The following is a 22,977-nucleotide window of genomic DNA, read 5'->3' as shown; positions in this document are numbered from 1 at the left end:
GCAGACCGAGGTTGGCACCGAGCAGCCTGCTCATCGGTCCGGGCAGGTTCTGAGCCTCAAGCTCGCCAAATTTTACGCACACCAAGCCACCAGGACTTCTCTCAGCACATCGAGCCCAGCCTTGCAGAAACGTCCGTGGCTGGGCTCACATCAAAACCTTACCAACTGCACCACCAGGGCTGGTTGTCCATCCCTTTTCTGAAAAAAACAACAACATTTTATTCTCTCATCCATCAATTACTCATTCTGGGAAGACAGAAGAGAGGATTTTTGCAAAGCTGAGATAACTCCACCTAATACTAGGGGTATGCTGCCCATGAAGCCCCGTGAAGTCCTCAGGGGAAGGGCTAAAGTAACTCAATTTATCCGCCAGCCCTAAGATTAAGAGCATGGTAAACAATATTAAAATTCTTTTCCACAAAGCAAAATAACTCAACAGCACAGCGCGGTGCTCCCAAGGGGCAGCTTATAGCACGGGTGCAGAAGAGTTTAAATATCACAAGGGAAATTCTCCTGGCACACAGTTTCTGCATGCCAGCAAAAAAAAGCACAGAGGAAGCACACCAAGTGCACTGCTAAAAATTAAAGCCAAGGTGTGAGGGGAGCTCCAGCCTCTCGTTGGAGCAAGCAGGACAGGCAGGAGGAGACGCACGAGCCCTTCTGCAGGTCAGAAGCCAAAACGCTCCTCTATTTTTCTGACTTCATCTAGTAACAAATGATCTCCACCTCCAAAACCTCCTGCTTTGCTCATGTCCTTCAATTATCACCGTTCCAACATCGTTTGCTACAAAACGCTGCTTCCCAAATCCTCCGAGCAGCCTCCGCTGACCCAGTTTGTTCCATGCAAATCGCAGACAGGGCGCAGGGGAGGTCAACTCCTCTGCATCCCGGAGGTAAATCAGAATATTCCCACTCAGTGAAGTGACACAGATTAAACCAAGTCGTTCTCGCAGCCCGAGCTGGCAACGCGTCAACGAGCACGGATCGCGGCACCGATAATTAGAGGTCCTGCAGCTTCCCCGGCTTCACGAGGGTCCCAGCTCTGCCACCTGCAGCACAGCTCCACCTGTGAAAAGCCAAACACGGCGGCTGCTGGGCAAAAGAAAAAGATTTTGTAGAAGAAACGACACGCATAACGGGAAGAGAGGGAAAATTCGGAGGTATAACAACCCTAAATGCAATTTAAATGGGATACTCGAACGACTGGTTTTGAGGAATCTGAATAGAGCAGGCGACACCGCAGATGAAAACAGCAGCTTTCCGTGGCAGATACAGCATTTCATAACGGGCTCCCCAAGTAAACAGCAAATATTTTTCCGCAGCGTGGCAGCTGCCTGTGGGTGGCACAGTAATATAACATTACCAGTGTGGATTTTGGATGGGAAGGGAGCTGCGTCCTCTGTGGCTGTGAGGTGTGCTCGGCCAGGGGCTTTTTTCACCTCTTTCATCACTTTTACAGCTCTTTGTGAACCCTCACGCTCACCAGGACGCTGTGCAGACCTCTGAGCACTTGCAGCTCTGCTGCAGAGCAGTGCTCAGCCTCGGACAAGGCGTTGGGCTGCCCGTGCCTCAGTTTCCCCCTCTTCAAGACGGGATAATTTCCATCATAAGGCACGTCAAAAAGAAACGAAATCTCCCAAACAGCACTCCCACCTGGCCAGCCTACTCAGCTAACGTGCCAAACAGCCAAGTTTTTCCATTGTCCTGCTCGAAACAGCTCACAGGCTCTCAAAAAAAGCCCCCACCAGCCTCTCCCAGGCGTCTCAGCTCACCGAGCGAGCCGTGTTTACCAAACCCGAAAAAAAAAGCCAGGAGCCTGTAAGAACGCACGGCACCGAGTCGAACGCGGCGTTACTTCAGAGCCAGCTCCCGGTGACAAATGCTATTTCTATTCAGCTGGCAGGACAGCAAACACCGATTCACCACCAGACCTCCTGGCAGCCGCTCAGCGGCTCTGGAGGTGTGGAAGCGCTCGGGGACAAAGCCTGCAGCAGGAGCAGAGTGGAGCAGCCTCGCTGCGCGCTGCCCTTGAAGCAGCTGAAGGGCTCGCCTTGACCAAAACGATCTCCCTGACAAAAGCAGTGCAAAATTCAAGCAGAAGGGCTGGTGAGCACAGAGGGCAGGCGCTCTCCTTCCTGCACAGGCGCACATACGTACTGGGGAAGCTGACAGAGGAATGAGAGCATCAGCAAGGCACGGGGATTCCTTGATCAACCCCCAAGCCACCAAGGGCAAGAGTTTGTCCCCTCCAGATTCCTAGATGACAGCAAATTGTAAAATTTGAGCTTTACCTCTGCTGTTGAGTAGATGTGGAAGTCTCCCTAGAAGGCTTGACGGATGCGCTCAGCACCTGCAGGTCAGCACATTCCGTGTGCAGCTGGTATTTAGTGCCCTGTCCTCTGTCTGCCCAAAGTTTAGCAATTCAGCTTGGAGAGGTTTCCTAAAAAACAAGGATCTGGCTGGTGGGCACACCTAGCACATAACCACGTCGCTCAGAAACTGCCCCACGCTCCCAGAACAGCTCTACTGCAAAAACCTCTCCGGTACATTAGAGGAAGACGTACACACAGTCACTGCAGGCTGAGCAAGATGACCCGTTTGCACAGACCTGAGATGGGAACTAAAGGCAACCCAGAGCAGAAATTTATAAGAAAAAAGCCTGGGGACCAAGCTTGATGTAATTAGAAGCAGGTATCGAAGACGTTCTGGTCATCCACAAAGCCATGAGCCAGGACTTAAATCTATAAACGCTCACAAATTACCAAAATGTGTTAATAAATTTGGACGGTGAAGAGGCAATTCTCAAATTCTGCTCGTGCCCTGACAAACCCGGGCACCCCAGAAGGAGAGGAGGAGAAGAACCAAGGTGTTCAGAGCAGACGACAAATTGAATTTTAGAGTACAGGAGTCCCATATCAGGAGCTACCACAGCATGTCTCAGTAGCTCCAAAAGTACCAGCCTCGGTTCCTGCAGCAGAGCAAGGCCTGTACAAATTTAATCAGCGCAGTAATGGGAAGCACACTGGAGACCGGGAAGTGCCTGGCATCCCATTCATCTTTCAGAGGGCTACAGCAGTATAAAGGGAAGGCATTCAGGAGCACGGTCCCTATTCCTCGGGCCTGTGGATATTCAGAAGAAGCAAGTCTTGAATTTCCCCCACCCAAGATCTGTAAACCAACACGCAGCATACTGAACGTTTGGTTTCACACCCAGAAGGCAGGCTTCAGCCTGACTGCCCTAAACCACCCTAAACACCAGCCACCAACACAAGCCTTCCTTTTCTCCCAAACCTTTCCCATCCTGTTGCATTCCCCAAACCACTACCCTGGCTTTTGGGGGGAGGAGACGTGGCTGGAGCCCTGCTCATCCCACAGCTGGGTTCAGCTCCGCAGCTGGCACCTTCCCACCGTGTCCTAACGCACAACCCATCCCAACAAATTAAAATCCCTTGTGATCAGTGCATACCTGCTCGCCCAGCAGCTCCAGCTCGTACCTCACCTCGCAGGGAACATCGATTTACTTTAAGAAGAACAGATCTATGTTATCCTTTGAGAAGTGCAGATGTAACTGGAAGCAACAGGAATCCTGCCTGCGAGGTGAGGAACCTGCACAGCCCACAAGCCCAGGACAGCCCACGTGGAGCCAGACCCAATACCACAAAGCAGACTTGTGACAGTGACTTTGTGACAGAAATAAACGTACCTACCAGCCAAACGTATTACAGAATATTGGAAGGGACCCACAAGGATCATCAAGTCCAACTCCTAATGAATGACACGCACGTGAAGTCCCATTTTCCCCTTTTTTTAACATCTCCCACTCTTTTTTCAACCTGTGCAGGGACCAGTGAAGAACCTCACCCCCTGCAGAACACAAAGCAGCGATTCCCACCACGTCCACTCGGGCTCAGCTGCATGCAGCACGGATTCAGCAAAAAGGTTTCCCTGTCCCCAGGGAAGCCTGCAGCTCTCCGAGCACCAAGAGCTGCTCTGACAGCCCAGCAGGGCCTCCTCACAGTACCCAGACAACAAAACCCATTTTAAAAGGACAAAAAAGGACGAGCCCAGCTCCCTGCTTGCAGCTGTTGGCCACGAAGCACAGGATTGAGCCTGTCGGGATATTGGAGCGAGGTGAGCCTCCCATCACGGCGTGCACACCACCAGGACATGCACCCAAAGGGCACGTAATGAAGGGTTACCTACCTCTGGCTTCTGGGGTAAAATACAAACCACCTTTGCCTTAGTTTTGTGGTTTCCATTTTCGTCAAGCTCTCAGTGAAAACAAAGTAGCTGAGCACACGCTAATGCTGCGGTAATGCCCCCGTAATTATGACTGGGTAGGAGATTTCATTTGCAACCACCATTTCCTCCCCGAAATGAGGCCGTTCTTCAGCTCAGCCATCGCAAGGCATTGCGAAGTGTTTCCTTTGGCCTGAGAAGCAATGGGAATTAGTTTAGCCCCTGTCAAGCTCTCACAAATGTCAGCAAGCAGAGATGCGGCCCCAAAGCTGAAGCCTGATGCTCCCTGCCAGAGTCCTGCATTGTATCAGGGAAGGAGCAGTGCTGAGACCCTGAAAAGGAAGACTGAACACTGAGGAGCATCTCCCCTTTCCCAAGCAGCTCACCTGGGCTTCAAAAAGAAGCCAGCATTCGAGTCAGGAGCTGCTGCTGGGCATTTGTGGATGCCAAATCCTCCTGGAGGCACCGCAGGCACCCTCACCACCACCGCACACCCGACTGCATTCCAGGAAAAGCAACCCGCTGGCAAAACTCCACGCTCCCACCGGTGCACAATGAAGAACAAGAGAGGCACCTCTAAACAAATCCTGCACTGAAAGACAACAACGTTTGCACTTCTTGGAAAAAAAAAAATGCACTGGAAACCTGCACTGTGTAGTTTGTAGTTCAGCTGCAGCCTTCTCTCTCCTTCCCAATCTCAATACAACAATTCAATTGTCTGATTTAATTATTTAATTGCCTGATTGTAGAATTTAATTATTTCTGATTAAGAGACATTTCCTTACAGAAGCCCTCCCCACATAATTTATTCTGCTTGCGTTCCACAGCTCCAGCTTCACTAAAAGGTGCCCCAGCCATAACAGGGAACACAGAGGAATTCCCATTACTGAGCTGGGAAACTCTTCCCAACACCAGGACAGGCAGGAAGGCATCCCATCGTGAAAATAAGCCCAGAAAGTTTCTGAGCAGGAAAATTCCCTTTAAAAAAAAAAAAAATAATTTGCCATTCTCGGAGAGTTTATGAAGCACTAGCACTGTTTACATGAGGACTGTGCTAACTCCGTGCCCCGAGCTGATTTTGATAGTGGGGAGAAGCCTTTTGTAATGCTCCTCCAAGCAGCCTCGGAAAGGGATCAACCCCGCTGCTAATTCACACTCGGCCATTCTCCTGCCAGACCTGCTGCAGGTTTTATCGTTCACCAGGGCTCGGGACAGTTGCAGAACTGATGCACAGAAGCAGCGACACTCCTGAACACCCACCCCGTGAACAGGAACGCTTCCTCCCGCTGCCACTTCACCCACCCCAGCTCACAAAGGACAATTTCCAGCCATTTAGCTGCGGTAAGAGCTCAAGCAAACGAACCACTGTTGCTTCTCGGCCACAAAAGGACCTTCCACTGTAACACGGGTGACAAAACCACGCCGATGATCTCAGGCAGTGCCTGCAGGCAGGAGCCTGGCGGAGGCACAGGACTGCCCTGCACACCCGGCTGGCTCACCTCACCTTGGCGAGATCCAAGACCTGAGCAAGAATTATGCACGCCTCTCACGGTGGGCACAAGTCAACATCAGTGACCGCATGTCAGGAGCTTCACACAAGAGTTAAAATCCGAATCTATACAGGGAAAAATCTTTAAAAATGAGCTGTAAGCTGCGCCTTTCTGGTGATCTCTCTCATATGCCAGGTTCAGCCTTTTTGTTCTGTTCAAACGTTGTGTCCTTGGACATCGAGCAGGCTCGTTAACACGCTCACCCCCCCACACACCCCAGCACGGCTATCAACCAGCCCAGAAACTGCTGGTTTGCTCAACAAACAAGGCCTCTTGATAGGTGCCGGCACGAGGAATGGTTGCACAAGTACCCCAACCCCTCCGCCCCCAGCAGCGCTCCTGACGAGTATCATGAAGGGAAGGGACTCGCCTACATCAGCACAACCCAACATGTAAAAAAGGAGTGAAACTGTAAAAAAGGCGTGAAAATGAAGGATGTGGTCACTCAACGTGCCTCTTCCATATTGCTTTTTGTAAGAGATGTTAACCCTAGCGGGACCTAAATCCCTGCTGACCCATACAAACTACAGAAACTAAACCCACTTGATTCTGCTTTCAGGACTTCAAAGGCAACTCAGAGAGCTCCAGGAGGTAGAAAGCTGCATGCAGATCTGCAAGCCACACATATAAACTGAAAGTATATCTGGAAATGTAAAGAGATGCTGAAATCACGTTAGGATTGTGTCCTTACCTACAGCTGGGGAATGGCTTCATTTTAAATGAAAGCTGACATTTGTCCTGCAAAACCTCTTGGGGTCAGCTCCAGCAGAAGGTGGCAGCAGGTGGTGAAATTTCCCATTTGAAAGAGAAGAAAGATGTTTTGGCACAGCCCATGCTTCTAAGGCGATGCCCTTAGCTCCGGGGAGGAAGCACAGCGCGTCCTGCTCACGTGCAGTGCTGCTGGATGTACGTGGGGCTCAGCACCTCTCCATCCCTGCCCCGGCCCCGTGCCCTTCTGAGGAACAGATCCCAGCGCCTGGCTGCCAGCAGCCCTCTCCCACACGTACTTGGGCCCTGGCACACGTGCAGGGCACACATTCAGCAGCCTTGCCGCATCGTTCTGCTATGTGAGATAAGAGGCTCGGTCCCAGCCCTCCCAGCTCACTGCCTTCAACACCCAGCACGTCTCTCCATGCTTCCAAACACAGAGCAAAGCTGTGCTGAAAGGACACGGACAAAAAATGCTTGCATTTGCACGGATTACACCGACCTACGGTGACTGGTTTGTTAAAGGGAAGCGCAGCCTGCAATAAGAACAGGTCATCGAGGACTGGCTATCGTGCTGTAAGAAGGAACTGCAGCTTGAGCCATCCTGAGCCTCCTCTGACAACTACTGACGCTCACTGCAGCCTTCAGGACTGGTCGGCGTCCTTCCTCTGACATCAGCCGGACAGGTGATGCAATTCACTTGAGGCCAGAGGGTGCTTCTCAGCCAGCTCCGGGGTTTGCCTATACACGGGCATTTCCTAAATGACTCCATGCAGGGAACACTCCGGTTCTTAAAGAGGTGTCTACAGACAGCAGTGTTTGGACACACAGCTTACAGCCGGCAGCTGGGTAACAGCACCGAGCAGCCACACCGGAATCAGGTGAGCTGTAAAACACCCACACCCAAAGGAACACAAACCTACCGTGACTTTCGCTGGGACACCAGCTAACACGCGTGTGCTTGCACATCCCAGCAGCCAGCACGCAGGTCTGCAGGAACAGCTACCAGGCACACGCTCTGCTGGCGATGTAGGGCCGCTTGCTGGGGTCTGGAACTGCTCCTGTGTGGCCTCTCCTGTCCCTGGGATGGGTGATGGAGCCACTGGGATGAGCTCAGGCCGCTCAACCACGACACCTCCCCAGCTCCATCCTCATTTTAACAGCCAAATGGAATGAAGCGGCCAGTTTCTTCATTTGGCTCCCCTTTGGTCTCAGGCTACCTCTTGGATATTAACCATCTTGCTGCAGAGTCAAGCTGCAGGCAGCTTTTGCCACAGCACAAACTAAGGAGGTCTTTGTGTCCCATTCCTGTACCTGCAGCAAAGAGCTCACCACAGCAAGAGCCAAAGCACCCCAACTCCTCTGATGTCCTAATAATGTAACATACTACTGAATTCGGGACGAAATAAGCTTTTTGACAGGAGGAAGCATTCACCTGCATGACCCAAAGCAAAGAACAGGTTTCCCACAAGACCTACTAGCCCCGAGGAGCCTCCATAGCCAACCACCTGAACCCTACAGAGCTCAGCTCAGCTCCTCCATACCTGCGGCGTCATGGACTGCTGGTCAGCTTGAGCTGAAAACAAAGCTGAAGAAACAATTGAACACAAAAGCTTCCTTGAGGGAGCAGCACAAGGAGAGGACAACCAGGCACAGACCGGAGAAACCACACCTGAACCCCAAATGCCTCCCACGGAAGGAGCCGTGGTGTCAGACTGGGCTGCAGGGAGCTCTGCCCGCCCTCCTCTGTGCTGGCATCAGGAAGCTCACGGAGCAGCTGACCCCAGCCGAAACCAGTCTGCTGAAAAAACAGCTGGTTTTAATCCAATTCAGTTCCTCAATTTGTTTGTCACATGGCCCACAAACACTTGTTCCAGTATAAGGGAAAGGAGTGAATACACAGGGCCTCTTCTTCTCTGCGTGGAGCAGTTTTAGGTGTTTACACAGCTGCAGCCCAAAACAGAGGTCTGGCACTGAAGCACACCACTTGCGGTCCCGGAGAAGGGATAAGACCAAGGCAGGAGGGCAGCAAGGCTCCCAGCACCACAAACAGGCTTGAAAAAACCCACTGGGATCCATCAGATCCTGCCTGCTCCTCCGTTCACCCTCTCCTCATCAAGGTGCCAGCCTTACCTCTCCGTGCCATTTGTGCCACTCAGACCAAGTGTGCCTGTTGAAGCTGAATACCCCCGAGCATCCACGATTTTGACAAAACAGGATTTGTTTGCTCACGTTTCTAAGATGATTTGAGGTCTCTGCTACAAAGCTGCACCATTAAACCCTCCCAATGTGCTATGGAGCAAAACCCTGCAGTGCCGACCGCTGCCAGCCCCAGGTTTTGAAACGCTTCCCTGAGCAAGCTCCCAGCCCAAGGCCGGCAGCACTGGGATTCCAGTTCAACCAGTTCCTTCTGCCCCTCACTGCTCCCATTTCCTTGGAGCAGCCAGCAACAAAACCCCACTCTACGCTGGAATAAACAGGGGGTGGAAAAGCCACCTGCTCCCCACACAATTAAAGGCATTTCCAGATTCCTGCCGGCCGCACCATGCAGGAGCCCCGCTCCGCTTCCAGCACAGCCTTTGTCCCACAGAGACCAGGGACACAAAGCCTCATGGCAGAGCCTGCCTAACAAAACCGTGCTGTCATGGGACCACGACACACATCAGCAGTGCTCCAGCCCCAAATCAGTTTGATTTGCAGGCTGATTAAACTTCCATCCCCTAACACCCCTCTGGCTGTGGGGCCTGTGGCTGAGAGCGGGTCCTGGTCGGGCTGAGGTGTGACCTGCCCTAGACACCCCCACAGGCCGTCACTTTCTTGTGTGCCCTCCTCCCATTCAACACCACGGTACAGGAAGGAAATAAGCCCTTAGAAAAGGAAGTGATAGCCCTGAGAATGGGCAATAAAATGCTGAAGTGGGGGCCGGCCTCACGCCTCCCTCACGGCTACCAGCACAGGCCCCACGGCCTGCGGGGAGTCATGGCAGGGTCGGCTGGCTTTGCTGAGGGGAGAAGTCATTGCAGGAAGAGATTCCTGGCGTGCTTTGCCACAAACACTGAGTACAACAAGCACCAGAGGCTGTGAAATCTTCCTCATTCTCCTTGTGGCCCCCTACAAGCTCTTTAGGGAATCTGGCAGAAACTCGTTCTTACGAATTGCACGCATCGTTATACTTCATCCCATCCAACAGCAGTGTCCCACCTGACAGAACCACCCCTCTGGTTGCCCAGGCTCACAAAATCTACCCTATCTGCTTAAAAGCCAGGAGGATGTTGAATGAAACTGTTTGCTGAGCTCCCTAAAGGACAGCAAACGTTGCACCCCGTGCTGGCTACTTTAAAGGCAGGCAAATGGCCACTGCTACACATCCAGCCCTATTAGAGGCTTCCCGAAGTACAGCTTTCTAGCAAGTCATTATTCTTGGAGACAGAGCTTGTGGGGATGCTGAAATTAAGACTCAATCCATGAGAAGATCTCATGCCCCAACTACTACAAGCAGAACTCGAAGTGAGTTTCTCCCTTCAACACAATCAGAACAGGCAAATAAATTGGGGCCTTCAGGTTACCTGCAATGCCTCCGAGTAGCAGACAAAGCCTCTCTGCACCTGAAACCCCAAGGAACAGGCAGGGAAGGCTGTCCCCAGCCACACCACAAAGGGAAGCATTGAGCAGCCTGCTGGCACGTACCTCCCCGTGTGCCACATACCCCGACTGCTTTGCCGACACTTACAAACAGCCGTTTAACCCAATACACCCATGGGACACGGGCAAAAATCAGCCTGCCACCAGTGAACCTTGCATGCAGTTGAGCACCAGGATTTTTAACCAGCATCTCTGGCAGACTCATGACAATTCACCAGTTCTGATTCAAGCAGGTACAAATCCTCTCCCAGCACATTCCTGCTTCAGCTGCCCTCGCTGTCAGAGGCAAGTCCCGTGCCACTTCAGAACCTGAGGTTGGGGCCAGAAGGCTCCATTTGTTTGCTCCTACAGCACTGATGCTCCAAAGGGAAGCGAGGATGCACAGAGTGGACAGGGTGCAGGCAAACAACAGCACAAGCTGTCACACTTCTTCCAAAGCAACTGCTAATGCCAGCCTCAAGACGAGGTTTTCATAGAATTCATAGAAGTTTCAAATTAGCAATTTTTTGTTGAAGCCCGACTCAGTTCTAGCATGGCCAGCCAGCTCCTGAGGACACATTTGGCTAAAGCACTTCTCCCAGACCAACACTGCAATATAAGCTCCACAACTCACCATATTTTGCCAGGACACAAGAGCAAGATGCTGCACAGCTTTAAATACACAAAGAAACCCTATCCTGCACGTTATCTTGATTATGCAAATGAAAATCCTTGCTCCTGGCACTAAGAATGAAGGCTCGAATTGCCTCCGCAGCAAAGTCACCTTGGGAACACCTAGGAGTTTGAGGTTTTCAGGAAGGTGGGGTTAAACAGCAGTTGTAAAGAGTGCCCCGACAGCGCGTGAGCCAACAGAAGGGACTGCATAATGCCAGAGCCTGAAGGAACTATTTGTGGAGAGTGCTGGAAGGACACGGCACCATCCACCCACGTGTGATCCAGCGGTTCTGCTACCTTGACTGATAATCAGAAGGTGGAAAGCCAAACTTATCACACCGACAGAAGGAATCCTCCTCCTGCATGTCCTCAGCAAGGCAGCACAGTACAAAAACTGAAGAAATGCTTGTGCTTAACGCACCACGAACACAGAACATCCTACACCATTAGTCCTAGAAAAATCACTCATCAGCAGAAAACTTCCACGAATCAGCCACAACGTTCACCCAAAACCCGCAGTGAACTGCGAGCGAACTCCACCCTCTCGTTAAAGATTTCACTGCTATAGAAACTGTGATTAAACACACAGGGCCATGAATCAGCTACCTGAAACAAAGGTACGCCTCGGCCGACACGGGAGTGCCCAGCAGCAGGGCACAGACCGGCGTTGTGGGCACTGGGGGCAGCCCATGGGACCCCCAGTATCTGCAGACCTGTGATTTTACTGAGATCCCACAAACCTTTAACTTTCCTCACCTTCCGGGCTGCTTGGTTTAAGGGCCATAGGAAGGCTGGGGGAAGATGGCCTGGTTTAGCAGCAGGTCCCAGTCTAAGGGCTGAACAAAGTGGATTTAAAAGGAGGTTTAATTTTTCCCTGGAGACTGCTGCTCTCAAATCAGAATAAATCTCCTAAAAGAAGAGATTACCCAGAAATTTACTAGTTAGAAATGTTAATATAACCAGTGTTTATTCAAGGCCTGCTGCTCTCTCCATGCAGGAGCATCACCTACACCGTTTATATGAAAGGGAAACAGATGCCTTGTAGTTTCTCCCGCCACCTCCCTTTCCACGCTGAAACACAGCACAACAGCTTTATAAATACCACTTCCCGCGAGTAGCAGTAATTTACAGAAGAATCAAGGCAAGCTTGCTCTTATTACACTCGCAAAGCTCTGAAAAATCCTCCCCCGTAAAGAAACACCACCGAAAACAATACCCACGGGCAGATAACTCCAGTGCGAAGCCTGGCAAAGCCTTCACATAAAGAAAAAGCGCAGAGCTCAAAGTTTAAAATCGCGTTCCCAGTGGCCAACATGCATTCGGACACGGTGCAGACGAAGAAGCAACTGCTCGAACGCCGCTGATTCAGCCAAACCACAGCAGCAGTTACCCTCCACGCTGCTGGACTTACCCAACGCTCAGATAAAGGCTTCCTCCTGTTACTCATGTTCTCCTTCCTAAAGGCCGCATCGACACCCTGCGCAACACGTAAGAGATGGGACCCAGACCAGTATAACCTGGCTGCTAATTACGGCCCTTAAGGCTGAGAGGCAATTAATATTTCCCTCTAGCTACGAACAAGAGCATGACTACGCCCTCGCTAAGCACTTTTAATCTTGCGGAGGATGAAACAGGTACAGGAAAGTGTGGCTTGCCTGACATCAAACAGCACGGCAGCGGCACAGCTGGGAGCTAAATTAGGCCTCCTGTCCACCCAAACATCCTTATTTTCCCCGTGCTCAGAGACTAGTTGACGGGTACAGAACCCAGCCATTAGGGTTCAGATTGAAGGCTTCGTTCTGGAGCTAGAAGCAGATGGGAACTACTGATTAAGGTAATCACCGGTGTCAGCCTGATTCCGGGGATGCAGCAGTCTCGCAGCGCTCCCTCGCTCTGCTTTCCAAACCTGCTGCGTTCACACAGCGACCTCCCTGCCTCATGACAGCTTCCCAACGCACTGCAGCATGACCAAGACAGCCCCAAAAAGCTTGCTGGGTGAATTCACCTGGAACGCTTCCCACCTTCTCTCCACCAACGCCTCCAGAAGACACGGCGGGGCTGTCACTTGGGTGCGTTACGAGACGAGGTGCAAAGGAGCCAGCCTGAATCCCGGCGTCAGGCAGAGCAGCTGAGCAGCCCACGCATGAGCAGAGTTTTCCAGCCTGGGCACTTCCCTTCCTGTAAACCCCATTTATCTTCAAATCCAGAAAAAAAAAAAAAAAAACACAGCGGTATTTATGAGACAAGTGAAACAGAACAATAACAGCAGCAAAACCCACTCCTTGTAACACCAGGTGCCAGGCTGAGTTAGCAGGTATGAATTTTGCTCCAGTTTCCCTGCTCCATCAGCATCCACCCTCTTAGCTATCCTCACATTGCACCGAGCAGGTAACAGAAAAGCCAGATGGCCTAAAGCCACAGCTAATTTCAAAACTGCTGTAAAACAGCACAAGCCAAGACAGCCTGACAGCACTCATCTGACAATTCCACCCCAAAGGTTGATATTGCTCTAAAAAGGCGCAGCTGAGCCAAGAGAAATCATGTTTAAACATGCCTGCAATCTCACTGCTGGCTTTTTTTAGTCAATCATTACGGGACTGTACGTTAGAAGCTGATTTGGAGGTACAAGACGAAAAATTCTGTGCCCTTGCTCACCTGTGGGCCAGATCCACAGCCAGGAGGAACAGGATCCAGGTCAAGTTAAAGCAGGATACGAGCCCTAATTTACCTCTCAGCACAAGGTAAATGAAGTCTCGGTGACCCTACAGGGACCATGCCCCTTTCTCTCCTGCTACTAATCAGAGATCTAAGGGAATAAGAGTTTGCTTCTAATTATTTGCTCTCTTTTGGCACCAAACACCCTTTACAAGGGAATAAACCCCAGTGGATTTTTCCTACTTCTGCCATTTCCTACCCAACAGCAAATTAGACCTGGTTTGCACCAGACAGGCTACACTTAATACCCCCAACAAGACGAACGCTGGCAGCACAAACCAGCTGGCATACCCCTTAGTGTCCTCTGCGAGGTCCCAGCTGATGAAGACTCCCCAGGGTGCCCTGTGCATGGATCAGCAACCAAAATTCTGCAGGTCCCACAATTGCTGCTGCCCACACTGCGATGGAGCAGCTTGGAAATGGGTTCCCAGAGAACCCGAGGCAGCCAGAGCCCTATCCAAATTCTCTGTCCCTGCAGAAACCTGCTGAAATTTCCCACACCAGGATGTGCAGGCTCGCTGGCAATGGCCATACCTGCAAACCTGCTTCCTGCAGATCCTGACAACACACCAAAACCTTTTGAGCTGCTTTGGAGATCAGAGTAATCGCTAACACCCCCCCAGCAGCCCCTCTGTGTATCTGCAGGGTGGTCTTGCCAAGACAGAAGTAATATTGACAGGAATTACGCTTCCATCAGGCACTGCTCGAACAGACGACTCCCCCCAGCTTGTATCAGTGACTTTTACTTGGCAGCTCAAAAATTCCCGATTTGACTTTGCGAGTAGGAGAGGGAGAATTAGACAGGAGAACAACCGTCGCAAAGGCATGTGAGTACAGCAGATGCCAAAGTCCCCTTCAAATTGGCTCAGACACAGCTGCACGCTTTGTTCAAAGCTCACTCCCCGAAGGCGACGACCTTTGGCTTCTCCCCTATCCATAAGCACCTCTGGAAGCTTCACGTCCTCGAGCAGCCTCTGTGAAGCGACAGGCACCAGAGCAAGTGGCAGGGAGTGCTGGCTGGCAGTCCTTACCTCCTGGGTCAGAAGCTTTTTGTTTTTTTGCTGGGACCCCCCCACAACACGGGGTTTGTGGCAGCAGAGCCCTGAGCAAGCCCTGGTGCTAAACGCTGCGCCGGTACGGAACAAGACGATGCCTCTCAAACTGTGAGCCAAGTTTACAAATCAAGGCTTCTCAGCAGGCCAATTTTTGCTTGCTTACGCCCTTGCAAGCTTACTGTCTGCAGGGCAGACAAGCAGACACCTTCACAAGGATGCACCCCTCCCGCAGACAGGCAGTCAATGAAGGAAGCCCTCCCGGACCTCTTAGGAGGCTGCTTCCAGCTTAAAATCGATGGCGGGGATTAATCTCGATCGATTTTAGACAAGTCCATGGCAGCACATCTCGAAGGGGGCCACTTGTGTGGATTAGTTAGCTAAAGGGAAACTGGGCTGTCAGTGCCCAACCTGTCTGCCAGGGGGTCCGTGCTGTCAGCAGCAGCCTCCTGGAGCCCACAAGGTGAGAAGGTTCAGACCCCTCCGTTAAATCCCACTCAACTTCACCAAAGTCCAACGATCTTCCCCAAATCTGCTTCTGAAGGCAGGCAGCTGGAGCAGTCAGGCTCGGAGCTCAGCACAGGGGGGTCGGGAAGTGCCGGGCTTGCACAACCCAACCTCATCACACGCCCCTTCTGTGCCCCACCATCCAGCAGACACGGTTAATTACTTGCTGATAACGCATCGCCGGGCTCCGCTCGGGAGCTCAGCCCCGCAGCTGGCAGGTAAGCCATCCCTAACTGTTTTGTAATCAGCGTGCCCAAAGCACAAACACAAAAGAAGAAAGTTAACAATCTGTTTACCCACTCCCTCCTCCCACGGCCGCTGCTAGCCAACGGATTGGGGGGGAAAAAAAACAAATCTATTCCCAGGGTTGAGCAGAGAACACTCCTTTGGAGCGCTCTCAGCTTTCCTGTCTTTGCCACTGGTGCTTGATGTTACTTCACACAATCCACTCATTCAGCTCCGAGACGAAGCCCGTTCCTTGGGCTAATAGCATTAAAAGCCTCTCTCTGGAGATAATTAGTCCTCCCTCCCCCACCCCGTCCCCAGTGCGCCGTGGAAAGAGCACACAGTCCTGGGTAAACAAAGAAATTCAGCCGGCGTGCCAGGCGGGCTGGAGCTGGGCAGGAAGGCTGCCTCTCACCTCCCTATCTCGGCACAGCTGATAGCCAGAACCCCGCCGACACCACGGGCACCGGGACGAGCAGCACCTTCAGATTGATGACCTCCTCCATGGCTACAGCATCACCAAGACAATTCCCTAGCTGCGAGGAGCAGAAATGCCAGTAATTAGTCACCCTGCGAGGTTTTGTGTGGTCACCCCCCGACCACGACAGATCAGGACAGGAGGGAACGCGCAGCCTTTTACGCCCGTCCCAAACCCATCGGTGAATCACGCCCTTACAGACACCAAACTCCTCCGGGGCAGAGAGAAGTTAAGGATGTGAAAGCCCAGAAAAAGCCCTCTGAGACCCTCCAGGAGCCGTGTATCCCGGCTGTCCTATCCCCACGGCGCTGCCTCACCTGAGAGGCACGCCAGGAATGCGCCCTTTGCTTTGGGGGCAGGCTTCGGGGGGCGCACGGGGGCCCCCAGCCGCAGGTGGGACCGCCAGGGGACGGACACGACCCCGCGCACAGAGAACTGGAAACGGTTCTCACCACGGCACTGACAAGTCAGCAAGAGCCACTAATTAAACGCCAAAAATAGACCTCTGAAAGGACTTCTTTCTTCCCCTCTCGACACAAAGCCTAATGCTGCCATGGCAGCGCATCCATCGGCTTTGCACGGGCTCCCGTCCCGCTGGCAGAGAGCTCGCTCAAATCCACACACAAACCCACACAGCACACGTACGTGGGACATCCCAAACAAATAAAAACGGAATCGGAGGGAGCGTGACGTGGGGCTCCCCTTCCCTGAGCTCGCTGTGCTCCCACCACCACCCACGGCAGCAGCGAGGTGCCGACATCACCCCCCGTCCTCGCGCTCCCTGCAGCCCCAAAAAATACCAAAAACTGAACACGTCGAGGTGACCACGGGGATATCAGCCAACTTGCTTCATGCCCAGCCTCAAAAAAGTATATTATCAGTGCCCGAAGCCCTGCTGCCCTGCACATCCCCTGCAAGACCCCATTTTTGCACGGCTCCTAACTGAACGCTCAGCAGCGGCTGACAGACCTACAGGAGCTGCGGTGTCAGCGGTTTTTAACACACGTGATACCCCAACACATGCCAAACACAATGAAATTTGATCAAAATAGAAGCCATTTGTTTAAATACAAGCGATTTGGCTCCCCGAACTGTCATCAAATTAAACTGGAAATCAAATTAGCCAGGGACTGAATGAAGGAGAAGGCTGCCTGAGCACAGATCACCGATCTGGCGGCACGGAAACAAGGAAGCAATCACAGCCCCCTTGTTGGTGGCAGCCTCTCTGCCCCGTGCCCCAGCAGGACTGACCTTTCCCTTCTTTTTTAGGGCTTTTTAGGGCCATCCAGCTGCTTCCTGGTGTTCCAGGAGGGAAAATGCCCTTACGAAAGCACCCTCCGAGGCATCACCTGAGAGCAGAGCGAGCCCTGCGAAAGCCCAACAGACACGCTCAAAACCACGTTAATTTAGGACAGATCAGCTGCTTGTGGTGCTGGTGGAAAGGACAAGTTTAAACCAACTCCGAACAAGAGAAGGGATTTGTTACTGTCACCATCCAAGGTATTAATTTAAATTGGCACAGCCGCGTGCCAACAAGATTCCATCATAACTGGCCTTCTTTTGGCTGTATTCCCCCCACTCTCATTTAAGAAGGAATCTAAGCTATGTAAGATTACAGTTTTAGGTCTTGTCTACTCTGAAGGGTAATTTGGATTAATTTAAATAGTGCGTTTGAAGAGCACCAGGCGTTTACACTGAAATCATAGCAGGCAGAGGACTTTAATTACACTTCTGCGCAACTTCCACAGCACTAGCACGTCAGGAGAACTCAGCCGAGCCGATCCTGTTACCTGCCAGGGCAGCACCACACAAAAACCCCAACAATCCCCTCGCAACAGGACCCTGTCTGGGACCCGGTGATGTTTTCCAAAGGCAGCTTTCAGGTTTACGACTCACTCGTTCCTACCCAAGTCAAGGTTTCGTTACACTCTGGAGCAGAGGAGCAATCGCAGGCATTCACGTTTCTCTTCCTAGTTTGTAGGAACGACGCTTAGGATGGAGAAGGGCTTTAAATTCGTCCCGGGGCACGCAGCTCCCGCAGCCCTAACACCTCCTGCTGCCAGCCCTGAGGGGCACCGAGCCCTCACCTGCCTCCACCTGGACAAACACAGCTGGGTGCGGGACGAAGAGGGGAATAAATCAGGAGGAAAGCATTAAAGGAGCGCAGCGGGAGCGTTTTTAAGTTCCACACAGCATTGGGACGGGATGGAGCAAACAAAGAATTGGCAGCGGGGCTGCCGCAGAGGGCAGAAGGCGAGGCGCAGGCTGTGACCACCACGGGACGGCACAGCCGGGGATTGGCACTGAACGGCCCCGGCTGGGGGACACCCAGGGGTGAAACAGCCCCCGGGCACACAACGGGGCATGGACCCCAGGATTGGGCCCAGCACTGGGGCAGGAGGAGTGGGACCCCCCCCAACCCCCAAATAACCCCCCCAAGCCCCTCATAACCCAGCTTCATCTCTTCCTAACCCCCCCAGCTCCTCCTAACCCCCCTCACAACCCCTCATATATCCCTTCATAACCCCCCAGCCCCTCCTAAACCCCCTCACCCCCCTCATAACCCCCCTATCCCTACCTGACCCCCCTCACCCTCTCCTACCCCCCTTCAACCCCCTCCTAACCCTCTCCTAACACCCCCAGCCCCTCCTAACCCTCTTCAAGCCCCCTCACAACCCCCCAGCTCCTCACAACCCCCCCAGCTCTCCCTAAACCCCCTCACAACCCCCCCAGCCCTTCCTAAACCCCCTCATAACGCCCCCAGCCCCTCCTAACCCCCCTCACAACGCCCCCAGCCCCTCCTAACCCCCCTCACAACTCCCCCTAACCCCTCACAACACCCCTCAGCCCCTTCCAAACCCCCTCAGCCCCCTTCTAAACCCCCTCCTACCCCCCCAGCCCCTCCTCACCCCCCCACAACTCCCCCCAGCCCCTTCTAACTCCCCCCCCACCCCCATAACCCCACTCTTAACCCCCCCCAGCCCCTCCTAAACTCCCTCACACACCCCCCCAGCCCCTCATAACTCCCCCCAGCCCTACGTAGCCCCCTTACACCCCCCCCAGCCCCTCACAACCCCCTCCCAGCCCCCCCCCCGAGGGCCCCGCTCACAGCCGCCCCCCCCTCCCCGGCCGCCCTCCCGCCCTCACCTGCCGCCCGCCGCCGCTCCCCCGGGCCGGCCCCGCCGGAAGCCGGGAGGGGAGGGGGAAGGGGGGGCGCGGGGCATGCCGGGAGTTGTAGTCCCGGGGGCACGGCCCGAGGGGAGGGGCAGGGGGAGGGGACTGGGGGTAAAGGGGGGGCATGGGGGGGTATGGGGGTGATGGGGGTTTTGGGGTGATGGGGGTTTGGGGTTTGGGGTGGGTGATGGGGACAATGGGGTCTTGGGGGGGTGATGGGGGGGTTTTGGGGTGCTGGGGGTTTGGGGTGGGTGGTGGGGTTTGGGGGGTGATGGGGGGGTTTGGGGTGGGTGATGGGGGGCTAAAGGGGTTTTTGGGGTTCTGGGGGGTTTTGGGGTGCTGAGGGTTTGGGGTGGGTGATGGGGAGCTAAACGGGTTTTTGGGGTGCCGGGGGTTTTTGGGGTGCTGGGGGATTGGGGTGGGTAATGGGGGGCTAAAGGGGTTTTGGGGGTTCTGGGGGGTTTTGGGGTGCCGAGGGTTTGGGGTGGGTGCTGGGGGCAATGGATTTTGGGGGTTCTGGGGGTTTTTGGGGTGCTGGGGGCTTGGGGTTTGGGGTGGGTGACGGGGTTTGGGGGGTGCTGGGGGGTTTTGGGGTGGGTGATGGGGTTTGGGGGTGCTGGGGGGTTTTGGGGTGGGTGATGGAGGGCTAAAGGGGTTTTTGGGGTTCTGGGGGGTTTTGGGGTGCTGAGGGTTTGGGGTGGGTGATGGGGAGCTAAAGGGGTTTTTGGGGTGCTGGGGGTTTTTGGGGTGCTGGAGGTTTGGGGTGGATAATGGGGGCAATGGGGTTTGGGGGTGTTGGGGATTTTTGGGGTGCTGGGGGTTTTTGGGTCGCTGAGGGTTTGGGGTGGGTGCTGGGGAGCTAAAGGGGTTTGGGGGGTGCTGGGGGTTTTTGGGGTGCTGGGGGATTGGGGTGGGTGATGGGGGGGCAATGGGCTTTGGGGGCTGCTGGGGGCTTGTAGTGAGTGATGAAGGGGGGCAATTGGGGTTTGCCCATGGGAGGGACGGGACACGAGGCACTGGAGAGGCTTTATCCCTCAAAAAATGCAATTTGGGGAGGCTCAAACCCTTTGGCATCCCCCGGCTCCTCGGTGTGACCCCATTAATCGCTGGCCTCGAGCTGCCCCGCAGATAAATCCTGGGGGCTCCGGGGGGGCTCTGCGCTCCCCATGGCGCTGCGGACCCCTGCGGGGTGCTCCCGGCACCTCGGGGTGCCTGCAGGGGGTCCCCCGGGGCTGCAGCTCTTCCCCACCCCATTTTGGGCTGTTTCTCCCCCCAATAAATCCCTTTAATTCTCTTCTGCCAGCTCCAGGAAGCACAAAGCCTCCTTCCTTCGCTCCGACCCCAAACTTTACCCACCACGGTCTCCCCATTCCCCTCATAGCCAAGCCCCCGACACCACACAGGGGCTGGGCAAGGTGACGAGCCCACCCCAGGGGGCACAAACCCCATGACATCCCCCAAAATGTGGGCACGAACCCAGAGCCAAAATTTGGGGCCCCCTGACCCCACAGCCCCCACACTGCGGTGTCAGGAAAAAGGACAAGAGGGAAAGGGGCTGCAGAGAGTGTGGGGGCTGCAGCAGGGGGCTCCCCCCTTAGTCTTGGGGACCCCCATGTCCCCTTGCAGCACCCCAGCCCCATGCCCAGCAGAATGGGGGATTTTGCTTGTGCCCCCACACCCGGGGCAGCCGTGGGTGCCCCCCCCAAGTTTGCTCCGCTCCTGGCTTCTGCAGCAGGGGTGGTGCTGGGGATGGGATGGGGACCCCAAAAAGCTGCCCCCACACCTCAGGGGAGGCACCAAACCCCACGGGGATAGGGCAGGGCTCCGGGGGGGGTTGGAACCTGCAGCAGGGAGCCAGGGCTTGCAGGAAAGCTGCCAAAGGGGATGTGGGGACGGGCTGCAGGGCTGGGGGCAGGTTTGGGGTGGGGAAGGTTTGCAGCAGGGGCACGGGGGGGTGGGTGGGGAGGATGCGGGGAGAGCTCGCTGTGGGGCTGGTGGGCAGCAGGAGCACGGGGCAGGGCTGCGGGGGGGACATGGGACAGCAGGGACATGGGACAGCTTTGCAGCAGGACAGTTCTGCAGCAGAGACACGGGGCAGCTCTGCAACAGGGCAGCTTTGCAGCAGGGACAAAAACAGAGCTGCAGCAGGGACACAGGACAGCCTTGCTGCAGGGACAAGGGGCAGCTCTGCAGCAGGGACAAAGGACAGCAGGGGCACAGGGCAGGAGGGACATGGGGCAGCTTTGCAGCAGGACAGCCTTGCAGCAGGACACGAGGAAGCTTTGCAGCAGGGACACAAAGCAGAGCTGCAGCAGGGACACAGGACAGCAGGGACACAGGACAGCCTTGCAGCAGGACAGCTCTGCAACAGGGACACGGGGCAGCTCTGCAGCAGGGCAGCTTTGCAGCAGGACCACAGGACAGCCTTGCAGCAGGGACATGGAGCAGCTCTGCAGCAGGGACACGGGACAGCCTTGCAGGAGGGACACGGGACAGCAGGGACATGGGACAGCTTTGCAGCAGGACAGCTCTGCAGCAGGGACACGAGGCAACTCTGCAACAGGGCAGCTTTGCAGCAGGGACACAAAGCAGAGCTGCAGCAGGGACACAGGACAGCAGGGACATGGGGCAGCCCTGCAGCAGGACAGCTCTGCAGCAGGACATGAGGCACCTTTGCAGCAGGGACACAAAGCAGAGATGCAGTAGGACCACAGGACAGCAGGGACACAGGACAGCAGGGACAAAGGACAGCAGGGACACAGGGCAGGAGGGACATGGGGCAGCTTTGCAGCAGGGACACGAAGCAGAGCTGCAGCAGGTCCCCAGGACAGCTCCGCAGCACGGCCGCTTTGCAGCTCTCCCCCAGCCCTGCCGCAGGCTCCCAGCGAGCGGCGCTGCCGACCCAGCGAAGCCCCGAAGCCGCCGGGGAGCTGCGGGCGGGCAGCGCAGCCCCAGCCCCCGGGGGGGGTGGGGGGGGGTGCTCAGCAACACCCCCCCCCCTCTCCTCCTCCCCAGCACCGGCTGATGCAACAGCAGCGGTGCCAGGCGGTGCTTCGAGCCTCCAACACGAGGGCAGGCAAAGAAATGCGGGCTGCAGCGGCTGCTCTGAGGCTGAAATCCCAGCTCTGTGCCGTTTGTTTGCTTTGGGATCACCTGGCACCCCTCACCCCCCGGCTGGCCTGGAGCTGGGGACGTGGGGGGGGGCACCCCAAATGGGGTGTCACGGCAGCCCGGTGACACCGCATCAATCACAGCCCCCCCCCCCCTCCTCCTCCTCCTCCCCGGATGGCTCGCACGCTGCCGTGGCATCGATCCTGCCTGGCTGGCTGTCAGCAGCTGAAATGCTCCAGCAGCTCTCTGGGATTTACAGCTCCCGCTGCCCGGAGCACGCCGTTCCCCCAGGATTAGCCCAGTTTGTCCCCAGCGAGGACAGAGCCTCGGCTTCCCGGTGACAGCCAGCTTGTCACCCCCAAACCCATGGCCAGCAGCTCGTTACCTGCTGCGAAGAGCACTGACCGACCCTACAAAGCTTCCCCTCTGTGCCCACAAGGGTCAAGCTGGTTTTGGAGGCTCTGTTCCCCCTTGCAGAGGGGCCCTGACTCCCCCCCCCACCATCGGGACGGCTCCTGCTGCTCAGGGGACCCAAAGGTGCCCACCCCAAGCTGCCCCTGGTGCACAGGCTGGGTGCAAAGCTGCTTTTTTGGGTAAAACCCACCTGGAAAAGCAGTGCTCAGTGCTGAAAAAAATGATGCCACGTGTGCACCCTGATTCCTGCACCCTGCCCCACAGCAGCACCCCAGGGTGCGCACAGCCTGGGCATGGTGCGGGGCGTGCAGGGCTGCGGGGCTGGCACCGGGCTCAGGAGGTGCCACGGGGATTTTTGGGGCCGCAGGGGCAGGACACGGTCCATCCCCATGAGCTAAAGCAGCACCAGGGCCAATCCCTCTCCCCCTGCCTCTCGCCGTGCCCCCAGCACCCCACAAAATCCAGCTGCGTGCTCCAACCACGGCTCTGCCTCCCCCTCTCCACCACG

At 55.0% G+C, this 22,977-nt stretch overlaps 1 protein-coding gene across 7 annotated transcripts in view; it reads right to left on the bottom strand.

Moving 5' to 3' along the window:
• The window catches only part of PHACTR4 (phosphatase and actin regulator 4), a 60,414-nt gene extending 41,418 nt beyond the window's left edge, over window positions 1–18,996 (bottom strand). The window contains exon 1 of one of the 7 annotated variants that reach the window (XM_072027311.1): window positions 18,918–18,996. The gene's annotated coding sequence lies outside the window, so the exon portion shown is untranslated. Of the gene's footprint in view, window positions 1–2,291; window positions 2,414–8,041; window positions 8,193–15,707; window positions 15,732–17,861; window positions 18,176–18,917 lie in introns of those variants that run through there. The other 6 variants (XM_072027317.1, XM_072027318.1, XM_072027315.1 and 3 more) reach the window with 6 other exon arrangements.
• Between the last annotated feature and the right edge of the window lie 3,981 nt (window positions 18,997–22,977).

Source organism: Anas platyrhynchos, chromosome 24, assembly GCF_047663525.1.
Source record: "Anas platyrhynchos isolate ZD024472 breed Pekin duck chromosome 24, IASCAAS_PekinDuck_T2T, whole genome shotgun sequence".
Taxonomy (NCBI): domain Eukaryota; kingdom Metazoa; phylum Chordata; class Aves; order Anseriformes; family Anatidae; genus Anas; species Anas platyrhynchos.
Note: the sequence above shows the minus strand (reverse complement) of the source record. Positions and strands in the feature narration are given on the sequence as shown.